This window comes from Saccostrea cucullata, unplaced genomic scaffold (assembly GCF_032062105.1).
Source record: "Saccostrea cucullata isolate Sc308-1 unplaced genomic scaffold, CSIRO_AGI_Scuc_v1 ctg3050, whole genome shotgun sequence".
NCBI classification, from domain to species: domain Eukaryota; kingdom Metazoa; phylum Mollusca; class Bivalvia; order Ostreida; family Ostreidae; genus Saccostrea; species Saccostrea cuccullata.
In genome coordinates, this window is record NW_026934445.1 from 22,168 (window position 1) to 39,644 (window position 17,477).

The 17,477-nt window shown below is 35.2% G+C and overlaps 1 protein-coding gene across 4 annotated transcripts in view; it reads right to left on the minus strand.

The window, feature by feature from the left end:
- LOC134240761 (uncharacterized) overlaps positions 1-17,477 on the minus strand; it is a 51,595-nt gene that overhangs the window by 20,625 nt on the left and 13,493 nt on the right. The gene's annotated exons all lie outside the window — the stretch shown is intronic.

A 17,477-nucleotide genomic window follows, 5' to 3' on the forward strand; every position in this document is an offset into this window, starting at 1 on the left:
GCCATATTCATGGCGGGGCATAAAAAAAGTTTAAATGAAAGGAAAATTGGTATTTAAAATACTGGATTTGGAACAGCAAATTCGGAAGATTTTAACTACTGAAATTGTAACAAGTTAACTAAGTTGACAGGTTGGAAAAACAAAGTATAAAACGTCATCATTGAAATCTATATCTACTCTTTAAAAACGTCTAAAAACAAGAGGCCCATGGGCCACATTGCTCACCTGAGAAGCTTTGACCATTCTGTTCTTTACCAGATTTCAGCCCTTGTTATACATAATGCATCCCCACATTACCCCACTGATCATAATTTAGACATTTTGAAATCTACACTACCCCATGATCATTCCATTGGCACATATGTTTCAGCTTTTTTGGCCCAGTGGTTCCTGAGAAGAAGATTTTCAAAGATTTTTCCTATATATTTCTATGTAAAACTTTGATTCCCTATAATGGCCCAGCCCTTCCCCCAAGGGTCATGATTCCTATAATTTAGAATTTACACTACCCCAGAATGCTTCCACATAAGTTTCAGCTTTTCTGGCCCAGTGGTTCTTGAGAAGAAGATTTTCAGATTTTCCCCATTGTGGCCCCGCCCTTCCCCCGTGTCATTATTTGAACAATTTAAAATCTACATTATACCAGGATGCTTCCACATAAGTTTCAGCTTTTCTGGCCCCGTGGTTCTTGACAAGAAGGTTTTCAAAGATTTTTTCTTTATATTTTAATATAAAACTTTGATACCCCATTGTACCCCCCCCCCCCTTCCCCTGGGGGTCATGATTGAATAATTTGGAATCTACACTATACAGGATGCTTCCACATAATTTTCACCTTTTCTGGCTTGTGGTTCTTGAGAAAATTTTCAAAGATTTTTCCTATATATTTCTATGTATAACTTTGGTTCCCCATTATTGCCCCAACCATCCCCTGGGGTCATTATTTGAACAATTTAGAATCTACATTATACCAGGGTGCTTCCACATAAGTTTCAGCTTTTCTGGCCCGGTGGTTCTTGAGAAGAAGGTTTTCAAAGATTTTTTCTTTATATTTCTATATAAAACTTTGATACCCCATTGTACCCCCCCCCTTTCCCCTGGGGGTCATGATTGAATAATTTGGAATCTACACTATACCGGATGCTTCCACATAATTTTCACCTTTTCTGGCTTAGTGGTTCTTGAAAAGATTTTCAAAGATTTTTCCTATATATTTCTATGTAAAACTTTGGTTCCCCATTGTGGCCCCACCCATCCCATGGGGTCATTATTTGAACAATTTAGAATCTACATTATACCGGGATGCTTCCACATAAGTTTCAGCTTTTCTGGCCCGGTGGTTCTTGAGAGAAGATTTTCAAAGATTTTTCCTACATGTATATATTTCTATGTAAAACTTTGATTCCCCATTGTGGCCCCACCCTTCCCGCGGGGGTCATATAATGCTCGGTCATTAAACAAAGATATTAAAGACTTGCAGTGTGACCCATATGTTTACTCAGTAGACATTATTGGAATTGCAGAATCAAGACTAATTGAGTCAGACAAGGATGAAGATTTTACCATGATAAGAAGTGATGCTCAACGACCTTTGAATGGAGGCAGGCCATCTCATGGATTGGTTGCCTATGTAAAAAATACTTTAAACATTGTAGATGTGGCTATATTTTCTACATTGAAAGTAGAATTTTTAGTGATAGATTCTGTCATATCAGGTTCTTTTGTGCAATGTGTGTTTTTGTACAAACAACCTAAATGTTCTTCAACACATTTTTTGAAAATACTACAGGAAAAGCTAAGACCTTTAGTCAAATTGGATGAACACCTTTTCATTGTGGGAGACATTAATACTGATGTGGGTAATGGTGAAAATAAAAGTATCCTTAATTTCATGAGGAAAAAGTTTTCCTGCTTCCAAGTAATACTGGAGCCAACAACTAAATATGACAGTACAATTGACCTAATATTTTCAAACAGGACATCTGTAGGAAGTGTTTTGTTTTCATATTGGTCAGATCACAGTTCAGTGTTTTGCGCTTCTGACATTTGAGGTAGCATCTATTCAAAACCATCTTTAAGTAATTTTTGAAAGACAATGTTAAAGAGAGGGGTTCTAATGATTAAATTCAAAACTTATGATCAAAAGTTATTACCTGTTATATTTTGTAGACTGTAGCATACCCAAAAAGTCTTAGCATGTCTTCAGGTAACATGTATTCAAAACTATCTTTAAGTAATTTTTAAAAGACAATGTTAAAGAGAGGGGTTGTAATGATTAAATTCAATACTTATGATCAAAAGCATTACCTGTTATATTTTATAGACTGTAGCTTACCCAAGATGTCTTAGCATGTCTTAGCTGACAAAGTTAAACAATTCTATGCAAATAAGTCCCTAGGATACCTAAATATGGCAAAAAAATTCAAAACGGGTTCATAGTGACCTACATTTTAATCAACAAACTCAGTAAACCAAAGTTCCATCAACTGACAGAGTTTGATCTTTTTATTTGCATTCCCCTAAAACCCAAGATGCATACTGACAAAGTTTGATGATTCTAAGCCAATTAGTACCTGATATACTTAAATACAGCCTAAAATGTTAAAAGTAGGTCACCTTGAGCTACTTTTTTATCTACATTATTAGAAAAACCCTAAATGCATCAATGACAAAATTTGATTATTAGACACCAATAACTACTCAAGATGCTAAAATATATAGCCTTAAAATGTCAAAAGTAGGTTGCTATGATTTATTTTTAAGTACATGATTTTTGAAATCCAAAGTTACATCAACTGACAAAGTTTGATGATTCTTAGCCAATATGTTTTGAGATATGAAAAAGTAAGTCAACATGACCTACATTTTGGTCGACATTCTCTGGAAACCCAAGAAACATCAACTAACAAAGTTTGATGATTTTAAACCATAAGTACAGGAAAACTTCGTTATCTCGACATCGACGGGACAGTCGGAATATCCGAGGTGTCGAGATATCAGAGTTGAGACTCGACGTCCTTAATTTTACTGCATAGTAAAACCGAACAGACGTGCAACTACAAGTACATACATGTCTTCACTTAAATTGTAGCTCGTTTGTTCCAGTTATCCCTTTACATTTATTAGAAAGAAGTTATTCAAAAATGTTATTTATGAAATGCTTTCTTTTTTTATCGAAATCTCATGTCACTAAAAACCGTTTTTCAACCAGCATTCGATTCGTGTGCCATTATCTCTGTCAGAACAGGATACGAAATGCGCTTTATAAACTCCAAACCAGAACGGTACAAAGTGGACTTCAGAGATATGGAAAAAATTCATGCGTATATTTTTGAAATTATTTCATTTCAGTTCTTTTTTATTTCAGAATTATTCATCATTAATTTTCATTTCATTTTCAAACCAAAATTTTATTGGAATTGGGCATTTAACAAACTTAATGATGTTACGTATGCATCCATATAATGGCTGATCGATGCAATGATCGTGCATGTCGTAAATTTGATTGATTCATGTTGAATGCATTTTTACCAAATTTTTTAAGTTAAGGTAGTTCTATACTCGGCACTAAATGGGCTCAATCTTTAAAAATCTGCTTTTATATGATAGACATACATTCCAACAATGGAAAGACACAATAAAAATTATATGTCAACATGTTTACTTTTCCGCTATAGCCTATCGGAGTATATAACCCGAAATGTAAAATATTGAAAATTTACCTATCCTAGATTTTGTTGTATATAAATCAATTAAAGTCAAAATATTTAACTTTAATGCCCGAAATAGAGTAGAAATATGTTAGTAAACAATATATAATCATTGTTTTGCATGAATCATTATAAATAGATGCACTTTGTTAGGATATTGTATCAAAATTTAATGTGAGAAAATATGCTTCACAGGACAATCTCGGTCATTTAAAAAAAATTATGGACTCAAACTTCGTAAATTTGCATTATTTTTAGTAAATTATATTTAAGAAAAAGAATAAGCTTTAAACAAGAAGCCCATGGGCCACATCGCTCACCTGAGAACTGTGGCTAGGAAAAAGTAGAAATTGGTTTATTATTGAAAAGTTTAAATCCAAAAGTAGTCCCATGACCTGTCATGGCTTTGCTATTCTTGAGAAGATGATTTTTAAAGAATTTACCTATATATGTCTATGTAAACCTTTGATTGGCCATTGTGGCTCTGCCCTACCCCCCAGGGTCATGATTTGAACAAACTTGAATCTACACTACCTGAGGATGCTTCCATATAAATATGATCAATTATGGCTTTGCTATTCTTGAGAAGAAGATTTTTAAAGAATTTTCCTATATATTTCTATGTAAAGCTTTGGTCGGCCATTTTGGCCCCGCCCTACCCCTGGGGGTCATGATTTGAACAAACTTGAATCTACACTACCTGAGGATGCTTCCATAAAAATATGATCAATTATGGCTTTGCTATTCTTGAGAAGAAGATTTTCAAAGAATATTCCTATATATTTCTATGTAAAACTTTGGTCGGCCATTTTGGCCCCACCCTAACCCCGGGGGTCATGATTTGAACAAACTTGAATCTACACTACCTGAGGATGCTTCCATATAAATATGATCAATCATGGCTTTGCTATTCTTGAGAAGAAGATTTTTAAAAAAATTTCCTATATATTTCTATGTAAAACTTTGTGCGGCCATTTTGGCCCCGCCCTACCCCTGGGGGTCATGATTTGAACAAACTTGAATCTACACTACCTGAGGATGCTTCCATATAAATATGATCAATTATGGCTTTGCTATTCTTGAGAAGAAGATTTTTAAAGAATTTTCCTATATATTTCTATTTAAAACTTTTGTCGGCCATTTTGGCCCTGCCCTACCCCCGGGGGTCATGATTTGAACAAACTTGAATCTACACTACCTGAGGATGCTTCCATAAAAATATGATCAATTATGGCTTTGCTATTCTTGAGAAGAAGATTTTTAAAGAATTTTCCTATATATTTCTATTTAAAGCTTTGGTCGGCCATTTTGGCCCTGCCCTACCCCCGGGGGTCATGATTTGAACAAACTTGAATTTACACTACCTAAGGATGCTTCTATATAAATATGATCAATTATGGCTTTGCTATTCTTGAGAAGAAGATTTTTAAAGAATTTTCCTATATATTTCTATGTAAAACTTTGGTCGGCCATTTTGGCCCCGCCCTACCCCCGGGGGTCATGATTTGAACAAACTTGAATTTACACTATCTGATGATGCTTTCACATAAGTTTCATCTTTCCTGGCACAGTGGTTCTTGAGAAGAAGATTTTTAAAACATACCACCAAATTTTCATTAATTCCCAATTACCTCCCCTTGAAAGGGGGCATGGCCCTTCATTTGAACAAACTTGAATCCCCTTCACCCAAGGATGCTTTGTGGCAAGTTTGGTTGAAATTGGCCCAGCGGTTCTTGAGAAGAAGTCGAAAATGTGAAAAGTTTACAGACGGACAGACAGACAGACAGACAGACGGACAGACGGACAAAATGTGATCTGAAAAGCTCACTTGAGCTTTCAGCTCAGGTGAGCTAAAAATTATATGTTGACGCATTACTTTTCATGGTATGAGCTCTACACTAAAGGGACCCCCCTAATTTCTTTCTTTCAGAAGTAATATATTGCCACATATTCCTGTAAAACTGTTAATGTTTTAGTGGATACTTGTATTAACAATGTTGTACATAATTTAAAACAATAATTATACACACCCAAAACCTATTGTCCCTAAAATTTATCTTATTTTACTAAAAAAAAAAATTAAAACACACTTGTCTGTAAATTGGCGAAAATGAAAAGTAATTGACCGATTCTCAGAAACTGGATGATTTTGTTACAGAAAGTAACTAAGTATGCTGCAAGTGAATCAACTTTTGTCATATACTTATATTCAAAGGATAATTTTGCATTTTTGGATTCGTGGGTAAGCAGGTTGGGGGGGGGGGGGGGGGGGGGTTTGGGTTTTATACAATAATAATTATTTAAAGTAAATTTTGTAATATTTGATTAGCAAAATCCATAAATTGGCAAAGTCAAGTCATAGTTATTACTTTTCTTCCGAATTATCACTATTAGTTTCAACTTGGCCGCCGACAAAAGTCCCCTCGATAGTTTGATACATGTTCTGATGTAGCATGTCCATGGTCCATGTTTTCGGCGCGGCATATAAAACATGCATCATTCACAGATATATTGTTTTATTACCTAAATATTTCTGTCAACCAAAACTTGTTCCAAGCCTTCTCATTTTTTATTAATTTATCCGTAACCTGTAGAATCTATCTTTGTTGACGCGACCGACTTCGAGCTAAATCGTTACGGGATATTTAAAACGCTAAGTAAAAGTCAAACCAATATAGTTTAACAAGAGGCCCAAGGGCCTTGAATCGCTCTTCTGATAAATTGTACAATCTATCACTTCTATTTGAAGCCTCTAACCCTACGTATCCTAAGACCCAAGTTGCATCAACTGACAAAGTTTGATGATTCTTAGCCAATTAGGACTGAAAATATTTTTTATAATAAAGCTACAAAAACCATAAGTACATCACAGTAACCTATATTAAGATTGAAGTTTTCTGAGGACTCAAGATGCATTAATAAACAAAGATTGAAGATTCAAAGCCAATAAGTATTTGAGATATTTAAAAGTAGGTCACCATGACCTACTTTTTTGTCTACATTCTTTGAAAACCCGAGATACATTCTCTAACAACCAAATATGCATCAACAAACAAATTTTAGTAATTCTAAACCAGTTATTACCATAGATACTTAAATAAAGCCATAAAATGTCATAAAAATTAGGTCACCATGACCTAATTTTTGGACATCATTCTCTGAAAACCCAAGATGCATCAACTTACAAAGTTTGATGATTCTGAGCCAATAAGTACTGTACACACTGAAAAAAATTCCATAAAATGTTAAAACTAGGTCACCGTGACCTACTTTTTGGTCGTCACTCTCCAAAACCCAAGATGCATCATCTCACAAAGTTTGATGATTCTAAGCCAAAAAATACCTAATATATTTAAATAAAGCCATAAAATGTAAAAAGTAGGTTACTGTGACCTACTTTTTGGTTGTCACTCTCCGAAAACCCAAGATGCATCAACTCATAAAGTTTGATGATTCTAAGCCAAAAATTACTATAGATATTTAAATAAAGCCATAAAATGTCAAAAGTAGGTCATCATGACCTACTTTTTAGGTCACCTGAGTAAACTCAGGTGACCTATTGCTATCCGTTTTTGTCCGTCGTCGTCCGTCGTCCGTCGTGCGTTGTGCGTCGTGCGTCGTGCGTTAACATTTGAACATTTTCAGCTTCTCCTCTGAAACCACTGAACCAATTTTAACCAAATTTGGCATAGAGCATCTATGGGTGAAGGGGAACAAAAATTGTGAATTTCATGGTCCCTGCCCCCCTGGGGCTTGGGGGTGGGGCTAAATCTATCAAAATTAATGCAATCTTTAAAAATCTTCTTCTTCACTCCTGGACATCAGGATGTTGAACTGATGGTATGATTGTAATAAATATTAACCTCTCTACCAAAATTGTGAAATTCATGACCCCTGGGCTTAGGGGTCAATCTGGAGGGTGGGGCTAAATTGGTTGTATGTTAAAATGCATAACATCTTGAAAGATCTTATTCTGAACTTCATAACACCAAATTACATGCAAGAAAAGTTTTATGTTTTAAAAAAAATTATCAAATTCATGTACATGAGAAAAGAGAACTTTTTAAAAAGTATTATATTGCAAAAATAATTATTTTAGATCTATCCGGGAATATAGTTTCCTATTGTACAAGCTTCAATATTTACGCAATATTTACGCATGCGCACAATCGACTGTATGTTTGGTTTGGAGAGTAAGACGCCATTTGCATTTTGGACCAGAGTGCGTACTCAGAGGCAGAGAATCTATCTTTTATTTGAGCTCTAAGGTTAAACTTAACGAACGGTGGGTATGAATGTTGACATTTATGAGTTTATACGGCATGGAATATATATGACGTGTTTTTGCGAATACATCGTGTTTTTGTAATCTGAGCTAGTATTAGCGTGTTTACGTCTCCCGCGTTGTACCAGAGGCGACATCGTGCGATGAAAGTTTGTTCGAGTGTTTTAAACGTTGTCGCCTGCGAGCTGCATTATTTATGTACTAATAAAATTGATTTATTGGGTGTTTAATATGCTGTTTATTTATATGTTTGGAAAATATACTTAAAACATGAAATATGATGAAATGTTTATAGTATACTCGATTCTCATTATATCGCGGGTTTCATTGTATCTCGGTATATCGCAAAAATGTGGATACATAGCCTATATACTTTTTGTTGATAGACAGTATGAATGTTGTCTGAATGTTTAATTTTTTTTTGATGATTAAGAAGTACGGAACATCCGTTTGAAAAAAAAATAAAACGAAATTTTCAGATTTCCAGTCCGGTTTTAATTATATTTAGACCATTAGAATTATAACCTCGTAAAAACTATAATAAAGTTCATCTTCTAAAGTCTTTAGTTTATAAAAATGTTCACTTTTTCATGTAGAATAACCATCGTAAATGCAAAAATAAAAATTGAGGCCTGTGTCATTTACAAGTTTCCATGTATTTCTATACCGCGATACAATGAGACTCTCCAATTTAGGAGGTAAATAAGACTTCCTGTTTTAAAAATAGACCACAAATTAAACGATGCAAGCTTGGAAAATAATTGGACACTGAAAAGTTAGGCCAAAGTCACAATTATAATTATCATTTGATGTAAGGTAAAATAAAAATTAGAAATGACACGGTTTATGCCAAAGAATTAAGTACCGCGATATAATGAGACACCTGTATATAATAAGTTAGACAGTGACAGTCACTGTACATTGTAGATCTACACAACTTCCTTGTTTGCAGTTTAAAAAAAAAAAAACACGAAGCGTCATGATTTCAAAATGGACACAATTAATATTAACTTAAAATTACATCAGTTTTATACAGGTCTGTATATATATATATATAAATCACTAGATTTAGCTATGTAGCTTGATTTACTTACTTAGCTTTATTTACATACCCGAAGAAGCTTTATTTAGCTACCAAATCAATTAATTCATAATATGTTTTACGGTGTGACCGGTGAGGCGAGCACAGTTGTACCATCAAAAACACTTGAAAAATTGATCAGCAACTTCAAACATGAAGCTGCACGAGACATCTCAACTAGCTGTGACGTCATGGAGCTCGTCGGAGCTTACGCAGACAGCTGAGCCAGAGTGTCTGGTTGAAACTGTAGACCCAGTGCAATTTTGGTCGAAAAACATTGCAGAGTTATTTTTTGTTTCTTTGAAAGATTTCTACAAACTGAAAGTCTTTTATCATGTTTATGCTTAATGTTATTATTTACTTATTTTTTTGTGCAAGGGACATTGTGTAGTTAAGGAATTCTGGGAATGTTTCACAGAAAAATTTGCCTAAAGTATGTACAGATTTCCTTCCATATTTCTTCTGTTCTTACACGTTAGTCTATTGAGCTCGCTGCGCTTCTTATAAAAAAAAAAAAAAAAACAACATTTTTCTCAGGAGGTGCAGAAAATCTCATTTTGATGCAGTGTTCATTTTCAACTTTGAACTAATCTGAAAACAATTCAAGTAAAAATCACTCTTGAAGAATTGTCTTTCTGCACAATTGCAATCAAAATTTTGAAAGTTTTGGGGCTATGTACATGATGTATGACTGTTAGAACATTTACTCCTTGAATGAAATGACAAAGAAGTCCAGTTCTGGTTAACATGTTAAAAGGTTGGTAATTATTCAGCATAATGTGAAGTAATCATATTCGGTCATGTCTCACTGCACGCATGAGAGAGGACAGTTAACCAAACAATGAATCTTGCATGTTTAACTCCAAATTGTTCAAACGCAGCAATGTATAAACTGTCTCTGCTTTTGATTGTTTTTAGGTCACTTGAGTAAACTCAGGTGACCTATTGCTATCACTTTTCGTCCGTCGTCGTTCGTCGTGCGTCGTGCGTTAACATTTGAACATTTTCAGCTTCTTCTCTGAAACCACTGAACCAATTTCAACCAAATTTGGCATATAGCATCTATGGGTGAAGGGGAACAAAAATTGTGAATTTCATGGGCCCTGCCCCCCTGGGGCCTGGGGGGTGGGGCAAAAACTACTAAAATTAGTGCAATCTTTAAAAATCTTCTTCTTTACTCCTGGACATCAAGCAGTCAAACTGTTTGCATGATTGTAATCAGCATTGAGTCCTCTACCAAAATTGTGAAATTCATGGCCCCAGGGTCAGGGGTTCTGGTGTTAGGGTGGGGCTCTATAGATTATATAGTGAAAATACATAAATTCTTTGAAAATCTTCTTCTCTGCTCCTGGGTATTAAATAAACTAACTAAGTGCATAATTATGATGAGCAAGAGTGCCTCTACCAAAATTGTGAATTTTATGGCCCCAGGGTCAGGGGTTCTGGTGTTAGGGTGGGGCTCTATAGATTATATAGTGAAAATACATAAATTCTTTGAAAATCTTCTTCTCTGCTCCTGGGTATTAAATAAACTAACTAAGTGCATAATTATGATGAGCAAGAGTGCCTCTACCAAAATTGTGAATTTAATGGCCCCAGGGTCAGGGGTTCTGGTGTTAGGGTGGGGCTCTATAGATTATATAGTGAAAATACATAAATTCTTTGAAAATCTTCTTCTCTGCTCCTGGGTATTAAATAAACTAACTAAGTGCATAATTATGATGAGCAAGGGTGTCTCAACCAAAATTGTGAATTTTATGGCCCCAGGGTCAGGGGTTCTGGTGCTAGGGCGGGGATCTATAGATTATATAGTGAAAATACATAAATTCTTTGAAAATCTTCTTCTCTGCTCCTGGGTATTAAATAAACTAACTAAGTGCATAATTATGATGAGCAAGAGTGTCTCAACCAAAATTGTGAATTTTATGGCCCCAGGGTCAGAGGTTCTGGTGTTAGGGTGGGGCTCTATAGATTATATAGTGAAATTTCATGAATTCTTCTCTGCTCCTGGGTAATAAATAAACTAAATAAGTGCATAGTTATGATGAGCAAGAGTGACTCTACCAAAATTGTGAATTATATGGCCCCAGGGTCAGGGGTTCTGGTGTAAGGGGGGGGGGGGGGGCTCTATAGATTATATAGTGAAAATACATGAATTCTTTGAAAATCTTCTTCTCTGCTCCTTGGTATCAAATAAACTAAATAAGTGCATAGTTATGATGAGCAAGAGTGCCTCTACCAAAATTGTGAATTTTATGGCCCCAGGATCAGGGGTTCTGGTGTAAGGGGGGGGGGGGGCTCTATAGATTATATAGTGAAAATACTTGAATTCTTTGAAAATCTTCTTCTCTGCCCCTGGGTATTGAATTAACTAGCTAAGTGCTTTGTTATGATGAGCAAAAGTGCTTCTACCAAAATTGTGAATTAGATGGCCCCAGGGTCAGGGGTTCTGGAGTAGGGGGGGGGCTCTTTAGATTATATAGTGAAAATACATGAATCCTTTGAAAATCTTCTTCTCTGCGTCTGGGTATTAAATAAACTAAATAAGTGCATAGTTATGATGAGCAAGAGTGCCTCTTCCAAAATTGTGAATTTTATGGCCCCAGGGTCAGGGGTTCTAGTGATAAGGTGGGGCTTTATTGATTATACAATGAAAATACACTAAATCTTTGAAAGTTTTCTTCTCTGCTCCTTGATATTAAGCAGATGAACTACCTATGTAGTTATGATGAGTAAGGGTCCTAATCTTCCAGAATTGTGAATTTCAAGGCCCAGGGTCAAGGGTACCATAAAGGAGGGGGGGGGGGCTGTACTTATATACTGAAACTGGATGAATTGTTTGAAATCTGCTCCTTGGTATTTATCAAATATTTTTGAAAAGCAAGGGTGCCTTTTCAAAAATTGTGCAATGTGTGCATCTAGGCCTAAGGGTCAGGGGTTCATGTGTGATTGGGGCATTACTGATCATGCTGAATATTACTGATTACTTGAAATGCAGTTTTTGTTCCCCTACCCTGCCTATGGGTATTAAGTAAACAAACTAAGCAACTGCTAAGTGTATTGTTATGATGACCAATGGTGCCTATTTCAAAATTGTGAATGCCATAGCATCTGGATTAAAACATGAATAAAATTCAATCACTGGAAAGTTGTTGCATAATGCTCAGGTGACCTATAAGGCCCATGGGCCTCTTGTTGGATATCATTCTCTGAAAACCCAAGATGCATCAACTTACAAAGATTGATGATTCTGAGCCAATAAGTACTGAAGATACTTTAAAAAACCACAAAATGTTAAAAGTAGGTCACTGTGACCTACTTTTTGGTCGTCACTCTCCAAAAACCTAAGAAGCATCATCTTACAAAGTTTGATGATTCTAAGCCAATAAATACTTAATATACTTAAATAAAGCTATAAAATGTCAAAAGTAGGTCACTGTGACCTACTTTTTGGTTGTCACTCTCCGAAAACCCAAGATGCATCAACTCATAAAGTTTGATGATTCTAAGCAAATAATTACCGTAGATATTTAAATAAAGCCATAAAATGTCAAAAGTAGGTCACCCTGACCTAGTTTTTGTTCGTTACTCTCCAAAAACCCAAGATGCATCATCTCACAAAGTTTGATGATTCTAGGCCAAAAAATACCTAATATATTTGAATAAAGCCATAAAATGTAAAGAGTAGGTCACTATGACCTACTTTTTGGTTATCACTCTCCGAAAACCCAAGACGTTTCAGCTCATAAAGTTTGATGATTCTAAGCCAATAATTACCATAGATATTTAAATAAAGCCATAAAATGTCAAAAGTAGGTCACCATGACCTACTTTTTAGTCGTTACTCTCCGAAAACCCAAGATGCATCAACTCACAAAGTTTGATGATTCTCAGCCAAAAAATACCTAAGATACTGAAATTTTACCATAAAATGTTGAAACTAGGTCATCGTGACCTATTTTGGTTGAAATTTTTTAAAGTCACAAGATGCATCTGCTGACCAAGTTTGATGATCCTACATCTCAAGGTAACCAAAATAAGCCTTTTAAACAATTCAAAAACAAACGCCTGCAAAATACAAAAAGTAGGTCACAGTGACCTACTTTTTCATAAAAATGTTTTAATGTCTCAAGATGCATCAATTTACAAGATTTGATGATTCTAAACCTCTCAGTGTCTGAAATAATTGGATTAATTGTTTTTAAAAGAATTAGTCATAAAGTTCAAAAAGTAGGTCACGGTGACCTACTTTTAGGTTGACGTTGTTCAAGGGCCCAAGATGCATCAACTGACTAAGTTTCATGATCATAAGCCTTAAAGTGCCAGAAATATGCCTTCAAATCAATTTGAAAACAAATGCTTACAAAATTTAAAAAGTAGGTCACCGTGACCTACTTTTGAGTTAACATGATGTGAAGTCCTGAGATGCATCAACTAACAAGATATAATGATCCTAGTCCTAATAGTAAGCAAAATATAAATGTTTTCATTAATTGTCAATTTAGGTCAACTTTGAAGTGACCTTGAGACCATGCCCTTTGCCCCAGGGTCATGCCATGAACAATTTTTAATCTTCAACATATCCTTATCATTGTATGTAAGTTTGGTGAAAATCTGCCTGGTGGTTCTGGAGAAGAAGATTTTTTGCAACCAGTACTTTTGGTTTTGTTTTCCTGATTATCTCCCCTTGTTTTAGGGTCCCAACCCTTATTTTAGTATAAATGGTAGCCCTTGGGCCAAGGATACCCTGTGACAAATTTGACACAGATTGGCCAAAGGGTTCTTGAGTTATGGCCCATATTCTGAAAAGTTAACACACACCGCACACCGCACACCGCACGACGCACACCGCACACCGCACACCGCACAAATGGCCATAGCATTAGCTCTTTGAGCCTTCGGCTCAGAAGAGCTAAAAATCTCATCTCGGAAAAAGGAAGCGCGGTTCCGGTTTTACTATTCGTAAATGACGTAGTGCGGGTATAGAACTACTTTAAACTGAATTCATTGTGTATATTGTTCACTGTTATTCAGTTATTAATTTTTTTTTTACAAAATGTTTAAGTTTAATTTTTGTTAGATTTCGACACAAATAAACAGTTGTACATTTACACAGAATGGAGAAGATTAATCAATGATAATTACCCAAGCTGAACATTAAACAATTAACGTATTAGAGATGCCGAGGGGGCTTGGGATTCCTCTACAAACACATTTTTTACAGAGCAGTATGTAGTCAAAACATGGGTGTGAAAGGTGTGAATTTCTGACGACATCGAGTTACAAGGAGTCGTCCGTGCATGACGAGCTACCAGCTTACAAACAATTAGCAGAAAATTGCACCGATGTCGACATATAACAGGTACATTTTGCTCTTGGGACTGTGAAATACGTCGAGATAAGCGGGGTAGTCGACATTACCGAGGTCGACATATCAGAGTTTTTGCAAATCATTAATATAGTAAATAAAGCCAGGACCCTGGGCGGACGTCGACATATCCCAGGTTGTCAACATATCCGATGTCGAGATACCGAAGTTTACCTGTACCAGATATTTAAATAAAACCATAAAATGTCAAAAGTAGATCAACGTGACCTCCTTTTTGGTTGACATTCTCTGAAAACCAAAGATGCATTAATTGACAAAATGTGATGATTGTAAACCAAAAACTGCCTGATATACCTAACTATAGACATAAAATGTCAAAAGAAGGTCAATGTGACCTACATTTTGGTTGTCACTCTTCAAAAACCCAAGATGCATCAACTTACAAAGTTTGATGATTTTAAGCCAACAAATACCTAAGGTACTTAAATATAGCCATAAAATGTCGAAAGTAGGTCATTTTGACCCACACTTTAGTCGACATTTTTCAAAGTCCTAAGATGCATCTGTGGACCAAGTTTGATGATTGTAGGTCTGAAGGTAATCAAAATATGCCTTTTAAACATGCCAATAAGTACTGGATAATACTTAAATATAGCCATAAAATGTTAAAAGTAGGTCACTGTGACCTAATTTTTAGTACATGTAGGCGATTTTTGAAAGCCCAAAATACATCAATTGACCAAGTTTGATGATTCTAAGGCATTAAGTACCTGAGAATTTCAAAAGTAGGTCATCGTAACCTACTTTTTGATTGACATTCTTTGAAAACCTAAGATGCATCAACTGTCAAAGTTTGATGATTCTTAGCCAATAAGTACCAGTGATCCTTAAATAAAACCATAAAATGTCAAAAGTAGGTCACCTTGACCTATTTTTTGGCTGTCACTATCCTAAAACCCAAGATGCATTAACTCACAAAGTTTTGATGGTTCTAAGCTTATAAATACCTTAGGTACATAAATAAAGCCATAAAATGTTAAAAGTAGGTCACAATAACGTACTTTTTGGTAGTCACTCTCCAAAAACCCAAGATGCATCAACTCACAAAGTTTGATGGTTCTAAGCCAATAAGTACCTACGGTACTTAAATAAAGCCATAAAATGTCGAAAGTAGGTCACAGTGACCTACATTTGGACATCATTCTCTGAAAACCCAAGATGCATTAACTTACAAAGTTTGATTGTAGATACTTAAATAAAGCCATAAAATGTCAAAAGTAGGTCACAGTGACTTACTTTTTGGTTGTCACTCTTTGAACACCCAAGATGCATCAACTTACAAAGTTTGATGATTCTAAGCCAATAAATACCTAGGATACTAAAATACAGCCATTAAATGTCGAAAGTAGGTCACAGTGACCTAATTTATGTTCGGCACTTTCCGAAAACTCAAGATGCATCAACTCACAGTTTGATGATTCTAAGCCAATAAGTATCTGTAGATACTTAAATAAAGCCATAAAATATAAAAAGTAGGTCACTGTGACCTACTTTTTGGTCGTCACTCTCCAAAAACCCAAGCAAACAACTGACAAAGTTTGATGATTCTAAGTCATAAATACCTAAGATACTAAAATATAGCCATAAAATGTCAAAAGTAGGTCAAAGTGACCTAATTTGTGTTCGTTACTCACCAAAAACCCAAGATGCATCAACTCACAAAGTTTGATGATTCTAAGCCAATAAATACCTAAGATACTAAAATATAGCCATAAAATGTTGAAACTAGGTCACCATGACCTATTTTTTGGTCGACATTATTCAAAGTCACAAGATGCATCTGCTGACCAAGTTTGATGATCCTAGGTCAAAAGGTAATCAAAATATGCCATTTAAACAATTTGAAAACAAATGCCTGCAAAATTCAAAAAGTAGGTCACAGTGACCTACTTTATCATGAATATGTTTAAAGGTCCCAAAATGCATCACTTCACAAGATTTGATGATTCTAAACCTCTCAGTGTCTGAAATAATTGGATAAAATGTTTTAAAAAGAATTAGTCATACAGTTCAAAAAGTAGGTCACAGTGACCTACTTTTAAGCTGACATTGTTCAAGGACCCAAGATACATCAACTGACAAAGTTTGATGATCAAAGGCCTTAAAGTGCTCAAAATATGCCTTCAAATCAATTTGAAAACAAATGCTTACAAAAGTGAAAAAGTAGGTCACTACATGTATGATCTACTTTTGAGTTAACATGAAGTGAAGTCCTGAGATGCATCAACTTACAAGATTTGACGATCCTAGTCCTAATAGTAAGCAAAATATAAACATTTTTATTATTTGTAAATTTAGGTCAACTTTGAAGTGACCTTGAGACCACGCCCTTTGCCCCAGGTGCTCAGGTGACCTAATAAAAACTTGGAAAAATGATTTATCTTTCTTTTATCTTTTCATCTTTTGCTTACATTTGACCTTCTAGTCTTTTAGCAGAATCACACATACATGCGTAAGCAATCTTTACGCCAAGTTTCAAGTAAATCTTGAACTCTTGTACTGTGTTTTTTTTCATGCGCCCGCATCGATAGATTTGGGGCCTATATTGTTTTTGTCCTGTCTGTCTAGACAGTTTGTCTGCAAACTTTAACCTTAGCCATAACTTTTAAACTATGAAAGACAGAGACTTCATATTTTCATGCTTCACTTATTTAGCTCTTCAGATGACACAAGGTCAATGACATTCTGACCTTCAATGAGACCTTTATGCTAAAAATAGTTTTTTGTCTGCAAACTTTAACCTGCGCCATAACTTTTGAACCATGAAAGATAGAAATTTCATATTATAGTTGGTATGCATACTTCACTTATTGAGTTCTTTCAAATGACACCAAGGTTACCTTGGTTGTAACCTTTATAAATGCTAAAATACATGAAGCTTTCTTGAACATTCACTATAATATTTGAACCATGAAAGATTATAGAGACATCATATTTAATATGCATACTCCTAAGTTCCTTCAAATTACACCAAGGGCAATGGCCATTATGACCTTGACTGTGACCTTTATT